The sequence below is a fragment of the Hevea brasiliensis genome, chromosome 1, assembly GCF_030052815.1.
Source record: "Hevea brasiliensis isolate MT/VB/25A 57/8 chromosome 1, ASM3005281v1, whole genome shotgun sequence".
Classification (NCBI taxonomy): Eukaryota; Viridiplantae; Streptophyta; class Magnoliopsida; order Malpighiales; family Euphorbiaceae; genus Hevea; species Hevea brasiliensis.
This window is the reverse complement of record NC_079493.1, coordinates 72,958,055-72,978,183: the sequence shown is the minus strand read 5'-3', so window position 1 is coordinate 72,978,183 and position 20,129 is coordinate 72,958,055. Positions and strand designations below refer to the sequence as shown.

The 20,129-nt window shown below is 35.6% G+C and overlaps 1 non-coding gene across 1 annotated transcript; it reads right to left on the bottom strand.

The window, feature by feature from the left end:
- Window positions 1–14,387: 14,387 nt before the first annotated feature.
- Window positions 14,388–14,494, bottom strand: LOC131169694 (small nucleolar RNA R71). The gene has a single exon (XR_009140592.1). It is a non-coding gene; the product is annotated as a small nucleolar RNA R71 (small nucleolar RNA).
- Window positions 14,495–20,129: the final 5,635 nt, after the last annotated feature.

The window sequence follows — 20,129 nt, the reverse complement described above, 5'->3', positions numbered from 1 at the left end:
TCTGTACTATAATGTGCATATTGAGAATGGTTATAAGTTGCCAAAATGACAAAAAATGAGTTGCTAAATGTGTTAATTTTATGATACAAACCAGAATTGGCATGACGAAAGTGACTTGGTATGTGTTGAATGTGTCCTTTGGTATGTGATGAAGAGTATGTTGCAGGGCAGTGTGTGTTTTGGCTTAGAACCTTAAGTGTGTGGCTCCAATTGATATGATACCAATTGGAGGTGAAACTAGGCACAAAAAGTTCCAACTTTCATGAAGGAAGCTTACCAAAATTCTGCTTAGAAGGTGACTTGAAAAATGACCAAATCCGGATTAGTGCATTGAAAGACTGAAAATTGACCATTTGGGCAGCAGTTGGTATTTTGGGCATAACTCACTCAAAACAGGTTCAATTGACCTGAAATTTTTATCATGAATATTTTAGACATATATCTACAATTCTTATGAAGACACCAAATCCCAGAAATGGCCAGAACCAAGCCAAATAGCTTGCATAAGTTCAGGTCCAAAAACTGGCCGAACCAAAAGTGATCGAAAAAATGACCTAAACCTACCATTTTGGTATATTCTGTCCGGCATTAGTAAATTGACCATAACTTGGTCTACATAACTCAGAATGACCTGAAATTTTTCCCCGCGTGTAATAAGACATAGACCTACAAGTTTGTAGTTTTGACCAAAACCCGAAAATCGAGGGAACTAGGTCATCCGGCTAGGTCAAATTAGTATACCGGAATTTGTCAAATTGCAATAAAATGCAATATACTTGAAAATGAATTTGGTAACATGTACCAATACAAAAAGGCTATAAAATGTGATATATTGGTAACATTAAAACCTAATTCACCTAGAGTGCATCGAGGGTCAACATCTTAGGTTGACTAAGAAAATAATAGAATTCAATAAATTAAGTATTAAGCCTTATAGTTAGAGACGATTTTAAAGAGTATTGAAACACTTCAAATTGTGTGTTTCAGTTAGCAAAGACTCAGGGAAGGGGAAGGAAACACTGAGTTAGAGCCTAGAGACAGTTATCAGAGGTTTGTGCACAACAGTTATTTCTTTTGAATTTTTTAATTGAAATAAATTATGACTATTTGTATATTATTGTTTTAAATTATGAGAAATTGTTTGAATGATATTTGATGGATACTTATTGATTGAAAAGCATTGTAAATGGTTTGAAACCACAGCTATCATGTATATTGATTGAATTCCTCGCTAGCTTGTCTAGTGGGATGAATTGAATTCCCTCTCTGGCTGAAGTGTTGAGGTGTGTGCCTATTGAGGACGAATAGAATGAGTACACATATTATTGCTAGCTAGCTATGTTATTCCTCATTAGCCATCGGCTTTTGGGATGAATTGAATTCCTCACTAGCCATCGGCTTTTGGGACGAATTGAACTTTGGAACATGATTAAGCCGTGTGTGTGATTTATTGATATTTATTGTGATATTGTGAAATGGAGTTTAAATTCTTTATGACATTCATTGTCTTTGAATTTAACTATGGTTTTAAGTATCCATTATTTATATGACTTATGATTTGTGATTTAAAGTTGTATTTTGTTAATTTTGTGCACCACTGAAACATTGGCTCAGCGATAGCTTTTCATTCTTGTCATACGTGAGACGGTAGCGAGGCTAGGCTGCTAGTGCTTCAGTGAGAGTTCATCGGGTATATTGAGTATACCATATTTTGCATTTTATATTGTAATGTATGTTCACTGTATGTATATAGTGTTCTTGGTTTTGAGCAGTTGTAATTTAAAATTGTACATTGAATTTATAAAATAAATTGTAAATTATTTTAGTTTGTAAATATTGTGATATATTTCTTTTATCTCAGCCTTTGAAAATACTGAAAAATTATTGTGGATTTGAGTTGACAAATGTTGAGAAACATATTGTGTTGATTAAATGTTGGAGTTTGAGATTGAGAAATATATTTGAAGTGCTTTTTACAGGTTTCTGAAGAACTATTTTATTTAAAATACAGATGGCACTCTGCCAAAATTTTTACAAAAATTACTAATAATTCAAATGTGTTAGCTGTTTCACTTTAGTTCAAAAAATTTTTTAACACCTGTAAATAGTGCTCACCACTGTAAAAAGAAGTAAGAAAAGTTTTAAAATCCCTTGTAGTGTATTTAATGGGTTATCAGTAGATGAAGTTGGTAATTCATTAGATATACTACGGGATCATGTTATGCCTTACAAAGGGGTACGGTGTAACACACAAACCTCTAATAGAGTGAAATTTCCACTTGCTAGGGTTCTTTTTTTCCTTTTCTTTTTGCTCCCAAAAGACTCACCAAGATATAAGAACACTTTTTTGTGTTGGGAATATAGGGTTTAGTTGGGTAAAAACTATGAAAATCAAGCTTTAAAAAGCTTGGTAAGGTTGGCTATGGAGGGAGAGGGTGACGGCAAGAAGAATGTAAGAGAGAGTTCTGATTTTTTTTCTTCATTTTTCTGCTCATTTAGTCTCTTTTAAATAAACTTATGCCATGTGTCAACATTAGATTGGTTGGGAGAATTTTAATGACATCATTATAATGTCATAATTCTAATTTCTTTCATTTTCTATCCTTTTCTTGTCTATTTAATTTCAATTAAATTTTTAACAACATTTATTCACATTTTATGTCATATAAATTATTTACATAAATGGACAAGTTGGCAAAAAATCATCTCTGAAGACGAAATGACCAAAATACCCTCCATTTGGCTTAACGAGCCAAAATTGTGTGTACCGATAGAAAAATTTTTCTAAGCATGTTCTTGGCATTCTAATGCCATAAGAATCTCAATGACCCTTCTCTGGAGTTCCAAAAATTATTTTATAATTTTTTCCCGGGTCTAGGGTTATTAACGGCCTTCATCGTTACTTCCCCTTCGGGTTACTCATCCTTGGGATTTCGGCTCGTTTAACCTTAGTGTATTTCATTTCTAAAAATTTTTCCTTGATTTTTATGAGCATTATTTAGTTTCTTTATAACTCCTCACTCTAGTCTGTTTAAAATTTTAAACATTCTAGCTGCCCGGACCGACATTGGTCGCCAAAACAGTAGACTGTATGGACTAGCTAAAGTGAGGATGTTACATCACCGGAATAGTAGAACGCACTACCGAACATAGGGGTGTTACATCCTACTACTGCAGAAGGGTCAGTTTAGAATCCTGTCACCAGAGGTTCACAACCACCTAGCAGAGGTAGAGGCAGGGGTAGAGGTAGTCCAGCAGGTAGCCAAGGCACAGTGAATCAGTCAGAGCAAGGAAGTGCATCAGTCAGAGTCTACGCAATGAGACAGAGAGAAGAGGCTGAGACATCTGATGTTGTAGCTGGTACCTTCTCAACTTTTAATCAAGATGTGTTTGTGTTATTTGATCCGGGTTCTATCCATTCTTATGTGAGTGCTAGCATCATTGATTGCATTGCTATTCCATGTATAAAAATGGACTTTGAGGTGCTAGTAACAAGTCCGCTAGGACAGGAGGTCAGGGTTAATAGAATGTATAGGAATTGTCCTGTGGTGATCCAAGGACACAATTTTCTGTCTGATCTCATTAAAATGCCCTTCAGAAATTATGATATCATCTTGGGCATGGATTGGTTAGCTAGGCATCACGCCATGATTGACTGTAGACTGAAGACAGTCACGTTTGGTCTCCCTCAGTACAGTGAAGTGGTAATTTATGGGGAGAGGCAGTTATTGCCATCAAACATCATTTCGGTTGCACTAGCCAGAAAAATGATCAGAAAGGGGTGTGAAGCACACTTGGCACATGTGGTAGACACCCAAGTGGAGAGTCCAGCATTGAGGGACATCCCTACAGTGTATGACTTTCCATATGTGTTTCCTGATGAATTGCCAGGATTACCTCCAGAAAGAAAGGTGCAGTTTGAAATTAATGTTATGCCTTGTGTGGATCCAATCTCCATAACACCATACAGAATGGCACCAGCAGAGTTGAAGGAGTTGAAGGTACAGTTGCAAGAACTACTTGAAAAGGGCTTCATCCGCCCTAGTGTGTCACCTTAGGGAGCGCCAGTATTGTTTGTTAAGAAGAAGGATGGCACTTTTCGCTTTGTATTGACTACCGGCAGTTGAATAAGGTGACAATAAAGAATAGATATCCATTGCCTTGCATTGATGATCTGTTTGATCAGTTGAAAGGTGCAGCTGTATTCTCCAAAATTGATTTGCGATCTGGTTATTATCAGTTGAAAGTGTAAGAGCAGAGTATTCCAAAGATTGCTTTCAGAACTCGATATAGCCACTATGAGTTTCTAGTAATGCCATTTGGGTTAACTAATGCTCCAGCTACTTTTGTGGATCTAATGAACACTATCTTCAAACCATATCTCGACCAATTTGTGGTGGTGTTTATTAATGATATTTTGATATATTCGAGGAATGCAGTGGAGCATGATAGACATCTGCGAATTGTACTATAGATTTTAAGGGAGAAACAGCTATACGCCAAGTTGTCAAAATGTGAATTTTGGCTGAAAGAAATCTCTTTCTTAGGACATGTTGTATCAGTTGAAGGGATCAAGGTAGATTCCAGCAAGATAAAAGCTATCCTTAATTGGAAGCCACCCAGGAATATCACAGAAATTCGTAATTTTCTGGGTTTAGCTGGATATTACCGCCAATTTGTGAAAGGGTTTTCTATGTTAGCTTCTCCACTGACCAAGCTGCTTCGGAAAGATGTAAAATTTCAGTGGACTGATAAATGCTAGCAGAGTTTTGATGAGTTGAAGAGGTGTTTGACTGAAGCTCTAGTCCTTACTTTACTTACACCGGGTAAAGAATACACAGTTTATAGTGATGCTTCTCACAATGGGTTAGGCTGTGTACTGATGCAAGATAGGAATGTCATTGCTTATGTATCACACCAGCTGAAACCGCATGAGATGAACTACCCAACACATGATTTGGAGCTTACAGCTATTGTTTTTGCTCTGAAGATCTGAAGACACTATTTGTATGGGGAAAAATGCTACATTTACACAGATCACAAGAGCTTGAAGTACTTGGGCACCCAGAAGGAATTGAACTTGAGGTAGAGGAGATGGTTAGAATTGATTAAAGACTATGATTGCTTAATAGACTATCAGCCAGGGAAAGTAAATGTGGTAGCTGACGCCTTAAGTCTCAAGACTATGGCAAGTCTCAGAGTTTCTCCTTTGTCCATGGTACATGAGTTGAAAGCACAGCATGCCAGTTTGGAGATTGATGATGAGGGACAGACAGTAGTTGCATGGCATGTATAGCCAGTGTTGATTGATCAGATCAGAATGGCTGCTCAGAATGATGAAAAGTATCAGAAACTACTTAAAGAAGTTCAGCAGGGAAAGAAACCTGAATTCTCTGTGAGTGATGATGGTTTACTGCTGCATTAGGGCAGAATGTACGTTCCTAATGATATGGAATTGAGACAGATCATTATGAAGGAAGCACATGAGTCTCCTTTTGCTATGCATCCTAGTGGAACTAAAATGTACAGAGGGCTGAAAGAGCATTACTAGTGGATGGGTATGAAAAGGGATGTAGCTGACTTTGTTTCCAAATGCCTAACTTGTCAGTAAGTGAAGGCAGAACATCAAGTACCAACAGGTTTGTTACATCCATTGCCAGTACCAGAGTGGAAATGGGAACGATAACTATGGATTTTGTGATGGGACTTCTGAGAACACAGAATAGTCATGATGCAGTATGGGTTATAGTTGATAGACTAACCAAGTCTGCTCACTTTTTGCCAGTCCGAATGGACTATAGCCTGGAGAGATTGGCCAGATTGTACATAAATGAGATTGTAAAACTGCATGGAGTTCCAGTATCAATTGTATCTGACAGAGATCCTAGGTTCACTTCTAAATTCAGGGGTAGTCTTTAAAGAGCCCTAGGAACTAGATTGAACTTTAGCGCAACATTCCACCCACAGACAGATGGCTAGCCTGAGATGGTAATTCAAATATTGGAGGATATGCTACTTGCTTGTGTGATTGAGTTAGAAGGTAGTTGGGATACACACTTGCCTTTGATTGAGTTTGCTTATAACAACAGTTACCAATCAAGCATTAGGATGCCTCCATATGAAGCTTTGTATGGCAGGAAGTGCAGAACTCCCCTATGTTGGGATGAAGTAGGTGAAAGAAAGATGATTGGGCCAAAAATTACTCAGCAGACAGAGGAAAAGATCAAATTGATAAGAGATCGACTCAAGGCTGCATCAGACCATCAGAAGTCCTATGTTGATCTGAAGAGAAGAGATATTGAATATGCAGTGGGTGATAAGGTATTCCTCAAAGTTTCTCCTTAGAAGAGAATTATGAAATTTAGCAGAAAGGGGAAACTGAGTCCTCATTTCATCGGACCATATGAGATTCTGGAGAGAGTGGGTCCTTTGGCATATCGGTTGGCATTACCTCCAGAGCTAGAAAGGATACACAGTGTCTTCCATGTGTCCATGTTAAGGAGGTACAAATCTGACCTATCTCATGTACTATCAGTTAAAGAGATTGAGGTAAATCCAGACCTCTCATATGAGGAAGAACCCATAGAAATTCTGGCATATGAGGTGAAGCAGCTGAGGAACAAACAAATACACCTAGTTAAAGTGCTGTGGAACCATAATTCAGGCCAGGAAGCTACTTGGGAACGTGAAGAGGACATGAGGAGACAACACTCACAGCGGTTCAGAAACTGATGCCAGGTAAAATTTCGAGACGAAATTTTTTTTTAAGGGGGGAAGAATTGTAACACCCCTATGTTCGATAGTGCGTTCTACTGTTTCCAGTGACTAGTGCTGTCCGGACAGCTAGAATGCCTAGAACTACATTTAAAAGTTAGTGAGGAGACATAGAATAATGAAATACAAGAAAAGAAAATACAAGAAAAATAAAGGAAAAATAATAACAATGAAATGTAACCAAGTTAAACGAGCCGAGAACAATAGCAATGGGTGACTGCATCGGGAAGTTGTGGCGTGGACCGTTGACTAGCCCTAGACCATGGAGAACCCTGGAAAATATTTTTAAGACTTAAATAAACATCTATTGAAGTATAAATGTCATTAGAAATATCAAAGAAAAATTAATTAATTAATACAAAAAAAATGAGAAATCAAGAAAACGACAAAACTCGGTGTTATTGAAAAATAGGGAATGCAATCTGAATAGGGGCATTGTGGTCAATTGACATCCTGAGTTGCCTTTTGACCTAAATGTCCATTAAAAATAAATGATATTACACTTTCAAAATGTCATAAAAAATTAAAATGGTGGTACATAATCTAAACAGCAAAAGATAGGAGGAAAATGTGGGAAATTGGAAAATTTGATTAAACAAACCTTATAATTGATTTTAATGCTCGACTAACATCTTCAAAGCGGACCTTTAATCAGCATATGGGCAGAAGATTCTATCTTCTTCAACCTTGGGAAAATCCAGCCGAAACACCTTGGGAGAAAACCTCTATAGCCATCCATGGTGAGAGCTCCATGCAAGCATGTTCTAGCCACTTTTTCCATTAGGTTCCTTCACTAAACTTGACCACCATACCTTCGGCAGCATACTAGGAGCATGAAAGTTAAGTTTTGGTGAGGTTTTGAAAAACTTCAAAAGTGGTAAGTGAGTGTTTTCAATTCTTGTTTCATTAAAAGTGCAACCAAGGTTGTGGGTAGTTGTTTTGTGGAAAAGATTTTGATGTTTGATAAATTATTGGAGTTGAACCATTTTGGTAGCCATGGAAACTCACTATTTGTAGCTTGTTTTTACTTGTTTATGGTTGTTTAAGATGTTGGTATAAGTGGTTATGTATATAGAAATAATTTGGATAATGTATACTACGTGTATGTGTGATAGTGCACCTGGTTTTGGAAGCTTGGAAGCTATTTGAAGGAAATGTGCAAATCGGCAATTTTAAAGTGTAGTTTAAAATGTGTTGTTTCATGGTTTGGTTTATTGAATTATGTCGTTATTGATGGCAGTATGTATATGTGTATAATGATTTGGAATTGGGTATGTAAATGGGGTATGTTCATGTGGTTAAATGGTGTAAATGGACTTTGGAAAATTTTGTATTATAGTGTGCATATTGAGAATGGTTACAAGCTATCCAAAATGACCAAAATGTTTTGTTAAATGTGTTAATTGTAAGGTACAAACCAGAATTAGCATGAAGGAAGTAATTTGGTAAGTGTTGAATATGTAATTGGTAAGTGATGAGGAGTGTGTAGTAGGGCAATGTATGTTTTAGCTTAGAACCTTAAGGGTGTGACTCCAATTGGTATAAGGCCAATTGGAGGTGAAACTAGGCAGAAAATTTCCCAACTTTCATGAAGGAAGCTTACCTAAATTATGCCTAGAAGGTGACTTGAAAAATGACCAAATCCGGATTAGTGACTTGAAAGCCTGAAAATTGACCATTTGGGCAGTAGTTAGTGTTTTGACCATAACTTACTCAAAACAGGTCCAATTGACTTGAAAGTTTTACCATGAATAGTTTAGACATATATATACAATTCTTATGAAGACACCAAAGCCCAGAAATGGCCAGAACCAAGCCAAATAGCTTGCACAAGTTCAGGTACCAAAACTGGCCGAATCAAAAGTGACCTAAAAATGACCTAAGCCTACCATTTTGGTGCATTCTGTCTAGTATTGGTAAATTGACCATAACTTGGTCTACACAACTCAGAATGATCTAAAATTTTGACCCGCGTGCAATAAGACATAGACCTACAAGTTTGTAGTTTGGATCAGAACTCAAAAATCGAGGGAACTAGGTCATCCGGCTAGGTCAAATTAGTATACCGAAATCCAGCAAATTACAATAAAATACAATATATTTGAAAATGAATTTGGTAACATGTACCAACACTAAAAGGCTATAAAATGTGACATATTGGTAACATTAAAACTTATTCGCCTAGAGTGCATCGAGGGTCAACATTTTAGGTTGACTAAGGAAAATAATAGAATTCAATAAATTAACTAATGAACCTTATTGTTAGAGACAGTATAAATGAGTACTAAAACACTTTAAATTGTGTATTTCAGTTAGCAAAGACTCAGGAAAAGGGAAGGAAACACTGAGTCAGGGCCAAGAGGCTACACTTCAGAGGTTTGTGCACAATAGTTATTTCTTTTGAATTTTCAATTGAAATAAATTATGATAAATTATTTGTTATCGTTTAAATTATGAAAATTTGTCTTAATGATATTTGATGGATACTTATTGCTTGAAAAATATTGTAAATGGTTTGAAACTACAACTATCATGTATATTGATTGAATTCCTCGCTAGCTTGTCTAGTGGAACAAATTGACTTTGAATTCCCTCTCTGGCTGAAGTGTTGAGGTGTGTGCCTATTGAGAACAAATAGAATGAGTACTCATATTATTGCTAGCTAGCTATGTTATTCCTTACTAGCCATTGGCTTTTGGGACAAATTGGACTTTGGCAACATGATTAAGCTGTGTGTATGATTTATTGATATTTATTGTGATATTGTGAAATGGAGTTTAAATTCTTATTGACATTCACTGTCTTTTGAATTTAACTATGCTTTAAGTATCCACTATTTATAAGACTTATGATTTATGATTTAAAGTTGCATTTAGTTAATGTTGTGCACCACTGAGACATTGGCTCAGCGATAGCTTTTCATTGCTGTCGCAGGTAGATAGATTGACAAGGCAGCAGACTAGGCTACTAGTGCTACATTGAGAGTTCATTGCGTATATTGAGTATACCATATTTTGCATTATGTATTGTAATGTATGTTCACTGTATGTATATATTGTTCTTAGTTTTAAGTAGTTGTAAATTAAAATTGTACATTAAAATTGTAAACTAAGTTTGTAAATTATTTTGGCTTGTAAATATTGTGATATATTTCTTTTATCTCAGCTTTTGAAAACACTGGAAAATTATTGTGGATTTGAGTTGGCAAATATTGAGAAACTTATTGTGTTGATTGGATATTGGAGTTTGGGGATTGAACAAAATATTAGAAGTGCTTTTTTTTTTTTTTACAGGTTTTGAAGAACTGTTTTACTCAAAATACAGATGACACTCAGCCAAAATTTTTACTAAAATTATTAATACTTCAAATGTGTTATCTGGTTTCACTCCAGTTAAAAAGAAAATTTTAACACCTGTAAATAGTGCTCACCACTGTAAAAAGAAGTAAGAAAAGGTTTAAAATCCTTTGTAGTGTATTTAATGGATTATCAGTAGACGAAGTTGGTAATTCATTAGGTATACTACGGGATCATGTTAAGCCTTATGGAGGGGTAGAGTGTGACAGTCTTGGGGTCAGCAATTGCCTTCGCCGTAACTTCTCGGTGCGGTCACCCATCGCTACAGTGCTGGCTCATTTAACTTAGTTTCATTTTCTCTTTTTTATTTTTCTTTAATTTTTCTTGTATTTTCTTTTTATTTATTTCATCAATATATGTCTGTTCACTATCACTGAAGTGTAGTTTCAGACATCCTGACTTACCTGGACTGATATTAGGTCACTGGAGCAACAGAATATACATAATTGGTACTGGGAGGAAGTTATAATTAGAGTTTGTGTTCTTCATGAAAGTTATTCTAAATTGTATAATCTTTCCATTTCCATAAAAATCAGGTCATTTGGACCTTTCTACACTGAGTTATGACCATTTGAACAAACACTGTTCATTTGGTCATTTTCCAGGTCTAGCATGTTGGTTACTCGGATTGAGGCAGAATTTAGGTCATCCTAAGTTGGTTTTCTGAGCAGGATTTCTTCATAAAAAATATGGAATTATGTACCTAATTTCACCTTAATTGGCCTTGCACCAATTGAAGCCACACAAGTCAAGTTAGGGCTGCTCAAACCTACTGGACTCAATGTCCAGAATTTCCAGCATATGGGCAGCCTAACCAATTCATTATCCTATGCCACAATTGGTCTCAATTTAAGGTGAATTCATCAAAAATGGTCACTAATTGACCATTAGAATACCACTTCAACATTAATTCAACAAACCTTAATTTTTACTCCAACCCTAATTCCCAAAGTTTACAAATTTCACCATATATGAAAAATTAAGCTTTCATCATTATATTCTCATCAAGAGCAACTAATATACTAATTTAATTCAAAGAAAATCATCAAAACCGTAACAATTTCATGGCTGTCAAAAACTAGGGAGTGCCCTAAAATACATATTTCCTTGTAATTTCTTCAAATTCTAACTTAATTCAAGGTCCTAATCAAGAATATAAGGAGAGAGGTAAGGGATTTGGCACTAACCTTAAATTGAAGCACTTTCACCCTTGCCTAATCTTCACTTTCTTAGCTTTTCTTAGCAGCTAAAAACCTTCCCAAGAGGAGTTGATGAGTTTTTGTGAAAAGGGTTATGGATTTTATGGTGATTTAAGGTTGGAAATGAAGCTTTTATTAAGCAAAAATGGTGGAACTCTTTCTCTCTCTCTTTCTCTATGGTTTGGCCATAAGGAGAAGAAGATGGTAGATTGTTCTTTTCAATTTTTGACTTCTTTTCTTCTTTTTAATAAGGTTTAAGTGTGCTTGTTGAGTTTTAATTGGCTAACAAATTTTATTGCATCATGCTTGCATATGCATGATGTCATAATTAGGCATTTACTTTCATTTTCTTTTTCTTTCTTCTCTACTTATTTTTAATTAATTTTTTATCAATATTTATTCATATTTTATTTCATATAATTCACTTACTTAAATGGACAAGTTGGTTAAAAATCATCTCTGAAGGTGAAATCACCAAAATGCCCTTCATTTAGTTTAACAAGCTAAAATTATCTATACCGATTTATAAAATTTTCTTAGCATTTTCTTGGCATTCTTTTATCATCAAAGACTCAATAAATCTTCACTGGAGTCCTAAAAATTATTTTACAGAGTTCCTCTCTAGTCTAGGGTTGCTAATTGTCTTTACAGTTGCTTCCCATTAGATCACCCATCGCTAGAGCACTGACTGATTTAACCTTGTTGTATTTTTTTTCTAAAATTTTTTCTTAATTTTTCTTACCATTATTTGAGTTACTTATGACTTCTCAATCTAGTCTAAATATAGTTACAAACATTCTAGCTATCCGAACCGACATTAGTCACTGTAACAGTAGAATGTGCAGATTAGCTAAAGTGAGAGCGTTATTGATACAAAGTACACGGGTTTTGGTGAAGTTTCAGAGCATAGAAGTGTGGAAGGAAGCTTGGAAAGGTCGAAGGATTGAGAAGTGTTGTTGATACAAAGTACAGGGTTGTGTAAGCACAACCACACACACGTGTAACATTTTGCCAGAAGAAATCCAAAGAACCGAGGAAGAAACAAAGTACACGGGCAGTGTAACTTGACTCGTGTAAATCCTGGAGACCCGTGTAACCTTCTATGCCAATGCAAGACATACCCATTCAGCTCCAGTAAGTTATACGGCCCTGGACCGTATAGTGATACACGGGCCGTGTATCCATCGACAATCAATTTTCTGATATTGCTCTAGTTGTAGTTTTTAACAGAGACTCAAAAAACCTAACCCTAGACCATTTATTATAAATAGAAGAGGCAGCAGCTATTCGAAGGGAACCTCTCTCGATATCAAAAACACCTTCATTCTCCATTCACATCCATAGTTTTAGATTTCTTCATTATTTCTTTATTTTTTCTGTAAGCCATGAATATGAGTGGCTAAGTTTTTAATTCATTTCAAGGGATTCAAGTTCTTTTGCTTGATTTGTGAGACTAGGTTCTTAATGTAATTTATGTCTTTTTGAATATCTATTGTTTTCTGATTTCATTATCTTTGATCTATTGAATGATTTGTTAAAAAGGCCTATTAGTTAATTGTTTGATTTGATCAATTGCTAGTTCATCTTCATAATCCGTAATTGTTGTGTAAGACTGAACATGAGTAGCAATTATGTTTTATTGATTATAATCCTAATTTTCGATAATAACCTAAGGAAACAATAGGGTGAATTAAATAATTTATGCTTCATAAATTATTATTCAGCTTAACTACTCTTATTCTTAAAGTAATTATTAATTTGATGAGGATTGCTTAATGCTAATTCAGTTAATAATTAGTGTCAACAAGAGTGCTGGGCTCAAATTGATGAGTATAGGGAAGTCAGGGGTTTACCTCGCTGTTTGGTAAATCTACATTAAGTATTCAATAAGAGATAATTGTATTACTTTTATCTATGATCAAATCAATGCATTGGAATGTGAATTACCTTAGACTGAAGTTTGTTCAATTCAAGAGTTTCATATTTAATTTTAGTTCTTAATTTCTTATTTTTTATTTCTTCTTTAGATTGCGAATTACCTCCCCCCCCCCCCTCAACCTTTGTTTCATTTTCCATTACACAAGCACAAGAAATTTAATAATTCAGTCTCTAGGGTTTGACCTGGATTTACCACTTACTGCAGAAAATATTTCAAAATTGGTGATTTCAATTAATTTAATTTCTGGTGGATTCGACACCCATGAAGAATTTTGGCACCATTGCCGAGGACTGAAATTTATTGAATTTTATATTTTTAGTGTTAGGATATTCTGTTATTAATTTTGTTTGTGAGTTGTTGCTATTTTCAAGTTTTTGAAAAAAAAAATTTACAGTGTTATTGCTCATCAAGAAGTTTGGTTGAATTTGGAGGGCAGCTCATATCTATTTTGAAGGAAACGACATTCTAATTAAGACCAATCAATCCATAGGATTTTTTTGCCCCACCCTTTTGAGGCCAAATTCGATTGTTTTCTAGGGTTTTGAGGCATTTTTCTGTTTTTACTTTGATTTCTCTTTATTTATGATAAGAACTTCTCAATCTGATGAGTTGATCTTTGATCCAGAAGTAGAAAAAACACCTAAACAGTTGAGAAAATTGGCTAAGAAAGCTAGGCAGATTCCGAGTACATCTGAAGGAGTCCAATCTCCAAGGGAGTTAAATTCGGATTCAGATCCAAATACTAAAAATGAAATCATGGCTGCTAGGATTTTGAAAGAGTTGGCTGCTCCTGATCTAAACCAACAGCCTTTGTGTATTCAATACCCTGCTTTAAATGTTGCTTTTGAGTTGAAATATGGACTAATCCATTTGTTTTCTAAGTTTCATGGTCTTGCAGGTGAGGATCCACATAAGCATCTAAAGGAATTTCATATTGTGTGTTCCAGCATGAAACCTCAAGGAGTTTCAAAGGATTAGATCAAGCTTCGAGCTTTCCCTTTCTCACTAGAGGGCACAGTTAAGGATTGGTTGTATTATCTTCCTTCTGGATTTGTCAACTCATGGAATGGGATGAAGTAGATATTTCTGGAGAAGTATTTTCCTGCTTCCCATGCTGCCAATATAAGAAAAGAAATTTGTGGCATCCGGCAGTATAATGGAGAGAGCTTGTATGAGTATTGGGAACGATTTAAGAAACTGTGTGCAAGCTGTCTCCATCATCAAATAAGTGAGCAGCTTTTGATTCAATATTTCTATGAGGGACTTCTACCAATGGACCGCAGTATGATAGTTGCTGCTAGTGGAGGAGCTTTGGTTGACAAGACACCAAAAGAAGCAAGGAGGCTGATTGCTAACATGGCAGCAAATTCTCAGCAGTTTGGAATGAGAATGGATCACACACCTATGAAGGTTAATGAGGTAAGTACATCTAACCTTGAGAAACAAATTTCTGATTTAACTTCTTTGGTGAGGCAGTTGGCTGTAGGGAACATGCAAACTGTTAAGGTATGTGGAATTTGTTAGGGTTCAGGTTATGCTACTGACATGTGTCCTGTGTTACAAAAGGATGAATCAATGCAACATGCTAATGCAGTAGGACATTATGGACAGCCACAATGCAGGTATGATCCTTATTCTAGTACTTATAATCCATGATGGCGAGATCATCCCAATTTGAGTTATGGGAATCTACCGGTGCAAAACCGATACCAATAGCAGAGATAAGTAAATCAATAACCTCTACCTCCGCCTGCCTCAAATCAAGGTATGTCACTTGATGAAATTGTTAAGGCTTTGGCTAACAATGCACAACAGTTTCAATAGAAGACCAGAAATAACATTCAAAACATAGAGAGGCAGATTGGTCAGTTAGCTTCATCTATGAGCAAGCTTGAAGCTTTAGGTTCTGGAAAGCTTCCATTACAAATAGTCATGAACCCCAGAGAAAATGCGAGTGCTATAGTGTTGCAGAGTGGGAAAAAACTTGATAACCAGACTCTAGATGAGCCAATGAAAAAGAAGAAGCAAGAAGCAAAGGAGTTTGAAGTTCCTGAAGTTGAGGTAAATACTAAACCTAAACTGAATAAGATTAATAATTATGTTCTTCCTCCATTCCCATGTAGGTTAGCTAAGACTAAGAAAGAAGAACAAGAGAAAGAAATTTTGGAGACTTTTAGGAAGGTAGAGGTGAATATACCTTTACTTGATGCGATCAAACAAGTTCCCAAATATGCTAAATTCCTTAAGGAACTATGCACTACAAAGCGCAAGTTGAGGAATAATGAGAAGATTAGTGTGGGGGAAAATGTGTCAGCATTAATTCAGCAAAAATTACCCCCTAAGTGTAAGGATCTAGGTTCATTTTCTATTCCCTGCAGAATAGGCGATTCTAAATTTGAACGTGCAATGGAAGATTTAGGAGCATCTATTAATGTTATGTCAAATTCATTTTTTCAAACTTTAAATTTGGGTCCTTTGAAAGAAACCAGTGTCATTATTTAGTTAGCTGATCGTTCTAATGCTTACCCATTGGGAGCAGTTGAGGATGTGTTAGTGCAGGTTGGAGAATTAATTTTTCCTGTAGATTTTACATTTTGGATATGGAGGATAGTGTTCCCACATCAAAGTCAACTTTGATTTTGTTTGGAAGACCTTTCCTAAAAACTGGCAAGACAAAAATTGATGTGGATGATGGTACCTTAACTATGGAGTTTGACGGAGAGACTGTTAAATTTAATATCTTTGATGCCATGAAGTATCCTGCTGATGACCATTCTATTTTTTCTATTGATGTTGTTGATACAATTGTGCAGGATGTTTTGAGTTAAGCATGGAGGATGAGTTGGAAGTGGTGATTTGTCATGGAATTCAAGAAGTCAGTACCAATCAACCATTAAGTGTAGAGGTTAAAGATGTAGTAATGGCATTACAGTCATTACCTCCTGTTTAAAAAATGTTTGGAGTATCAAAGATTGATTTACCTGTATCTCACAAAAAAATTATTACCATTTGTGGTGTAGGCACCAGTTCTTGAACTCAAGCCTTTACCTGAACATTTAAAGTATGTTTACTTGGGAGACGATGAGGCACTTCCAGTTATCATTTCAAGTAATTTAACAAAGATTCAAGAAGAAAGATTGATTAGGGCTCTGAGAGTACACAAGGAAGCAATTGGATGCACAATAGCTAACATCAAAGGTATAAGCCCATCAGTGTGTATGCACAGGATTTTAATGGAGGATGAGGCTGAACCAAGTAGAGAAGCTCAAAGGAGGTTGAACCCACAGATGATGGAGGTTATGAAGAATGAGATTTTAAAGCTACTAGATGCAGGAGTTATTTACCCAATTTCAAACAGTAAATGGGTAAGTCCAGTCCAAGTAGTGCCAAAAAAATCAGGAGTCATTGTGGTAGCAAATCAAGATAATGAACTTGTTCCAACAAGGATTTAGAGTGGATAGCGAATGTGCATAGACTATCTCAAGTTGAATTCAACAACAAGGAAGGACCACTTCCCACTGCCATTCATTGATCAGATGCTTGAGAGGTTAGCAGGTAAGTCTAATTTCTGTTTTCTCGATGGCTTTTCTGGATATAATCAAATTGTGATTGCACCGAAGGATCAAGAGAAGACTACCTTCACTTGCCCTTTTGGAACTTTTGCTTTTAGAAGGATGCCCTTCGGGCTTTGTAATGCAACTACCACATTTCAAAGATGCATGATGAGCATATTTTCATATTATATTGATACTTGCATTGAGGTGTTCATGGATGATTTTACTGTGTATGGTGATTCATTTGATGCAAGTTTACATCATTTGACTTCTGTTATTGAGAGATGCATTGAGAAAAATCTTGTTTTAAACTATGAAAAGTGTCATTTTATGGTGGAACAGGGGATTGTTTTGGGTCATGTTGTCTCTAATAGGGGTATTGAGGTGAATAAATCTAAAATTGATTTAATTGTGAACTTACCCTACCCCACAACTGTGAGGGAAGTACGCTCTTTTCTTGGTCATGCAGGTTTCTATCGCAGGTTCATTAAGGATTTCTCTAAGATAGCATTGCCTTTGTCTAGACTCTTGCAAAAAGATGTTCTTTTTGAGTTCAGTGAAGAGTGCAAGGAGGCTTTTGACAAATTAAAATCTGCATTGACATCACCCCTTATTGTGCACCCTCCGATTGGACTATACCGTTTGAAATTATGTGTGACGCGAGTAATTATGCAGTGGGACCACTTAATTCAGCTTAGCGCAATTATTCTACGATTGAAAAAGAGTTTTTGGCTATAGTTTTTGCTTTAGATAAATTTCGATCATATTTGCTTGCTTCTAAAATAATTATCTTCTCTGATCATGCAGCGTTGAAGTATCTCTTGGCAAAGAAGGAAGCAAAATCGAGGTTGATTAGATGGATCATTCTGCTACAAGAATTTGATCTTCAAATCAAGGATAAGAAAGGAGCTGAGAACCTGGTAGCAGATCATTTGAGCAGGCTAGTGACATAAGAAGATCCACTTCCTTTGCAGGAACTTTTTCCTGATGAGCAGTTATTTAAATTGCAAGGCATGATCCCATGGTATGCTGATTTGGTGAATTATTTGGATACTAAGGTTGTGCCTTTTGATTTGAGTAGAGCTAAGAAAGATAAATTGAAAAGTGAGGCTAAGTATTATGTGTGGGATGACCCGTATTTGTGGAAGTTTTGTTCAGATCAAATTATTAGGAGATGTGTTCTTGATAATGAGATTCAATCTATTCTTTCTTTTTGTCATGCCTATGCATGTGGAGGTCATTTTAGACCCAAGAGAAAAAGTAGAAAAATATTAGATTGTGGTTTTTACTGGCCCACTATATTTCGTGATTCATATTTGATGTGTAAAAATTGTGAACAATGTCAAAGAATAGGAAGTTTAACCCGTAGGAATGAGATGATCCAGAATCCAATACTTATTTGTGAGATTTTTTATGTGTGGGGTATTGATTTTATGGGTCCATTTCTTTCTTCTTTTGGCTTTGTTTATATATTACTTGCTGTTGAATATGTTTTGAAATGGGTGGAAGCCAAAGCCACAAGGACTGATAATTCTAAAGCTGTTGTAGGTTTTATCAAGTTAAACATTTTTAACAGGTTTGGAGTTCCTAGAGCTTTGATCAGTGATCGAGGCTCACATTTTTGTAATAATACTATTGAGGCATTGTTGAGGAGATATGGTGTTTTCCATAGAGTATCTACAGCTTATCATCCTCAAACAAGTGGGCAAGCAGAGGTGGCTAATAGAGAAATTAAGTCTATTTTGGAAAAAACAGTGAAGCCAAATAGAAAAGATTGGAGCCTTAGACTTGATGATGCATTGTGGGCTTATAGGACTGCTTATAAGACACCCATAGGTATGTCCCCCTACAGATTGATATTTGGTAAGTTATATCACCTTCCTGTGGAGTTAGAACATAAGGCTTACTGGGCTATTAGACAATGTAATTTGGATTTGGATACTGCTGGTGTGGAAAGAAAATTACAATTACAGGAATTAGAGGAAATTCGACTTGAGGCTTATGAGAACTCTAAGATCTATAAAAAAAAGACCAAGGCATTCCATGACAAACTAATTCTAAGGAAGCAGTTTGTGGTTGGGCAAAAAGTCTTATTGTGTAATTCCATATTGAAGCTGATGCCTGGGAAGTTGCGTTCTCATTGGATTGGACCCTTTGTTGTTACTAACGTGTTTCCTTATGGTGCAGTTTAAATCCAAAGTTTAGGAACTAATAAAGTGTTCAAGGTCAACAGTCATAGACTCAAGCCATTTTATGAAGGGTTTCAGGAGCATACAGTGGAAGAGCTCAAATTGATTAACCCGATTTATGAGGATTAAGGAGCTTTGCCATGTCGAGCCAACGACGATAAACAGAAGCTCTTCTTGGGAGGCAACCCATGGGTGGCTTGTTAGCCACAATTAGATTTGTTTTCTTTCCCTTACCTTATTTTATTTTCTAGCATTCTTTTTTTCTTTTCTTTTGAATTTGGGTTTTACATTGAGGAAAATGTTAGTTTTAAGCATGCGGGAGGAGAAATTTGTTGCTTTAATAAAATTAAAAAAAAAAATTGTTCTTATAAGCTTGATTCATGATTCTATATTAACTCCCGAAGAGAAGTGCTTTGTCCTTGAAATGACTTTTATATTTTAGATTGAATTTTTGAAATTTTAGGCAAGGTAATAGTAACTTTAATGATGGATTTTCCCTCTTCTCCATACCATAGAGTAATTTTTTCTGCATAAATCATTTAGTCTTTATTTAATGGTGAAATGATTAGTTATGTGTGCTTTAAACTAGTGTCATGCATATTTCAGAACTTTGTTTAATCTATCAGGGCACTTTATAATATGTAGATGCATAAATTGGGGGAAATAAAAGGTTAAACTTGAAAATTGGTCCGCTATTTTAGTTAAGCAAACTAACCAGGGGTCTTCATGAACCCCATGTCTATTCTCAGGCCAAAAGCTAGCTAGGATATGAGCAAGGTACTTTTCTGAAGGTGACAGTTGAAAATAATAATAATAATAATAATAATAATAATAATAATAATAATAATAATAATAATAATAATAATGTCACACCTTACCCCTCTATAAGGCATAATATGATCCCGTAGAATACCCAATGAACTACCGAACTTCACCTACCGATAACTCATTAAGTACCCTACAAGGGATTTTAAAACCATTTTCTTACTTCTTGGAAGTGGTGAGCATTTTAGTAGGAATTAAAAACTTTAAATTGAAGTTTCAAAACTAGGAAAAATTTTTGTCCATTTTTATTTTTCCGCAAATTTTATAAAAATTTTGGCAGAGTGCTATCTGTA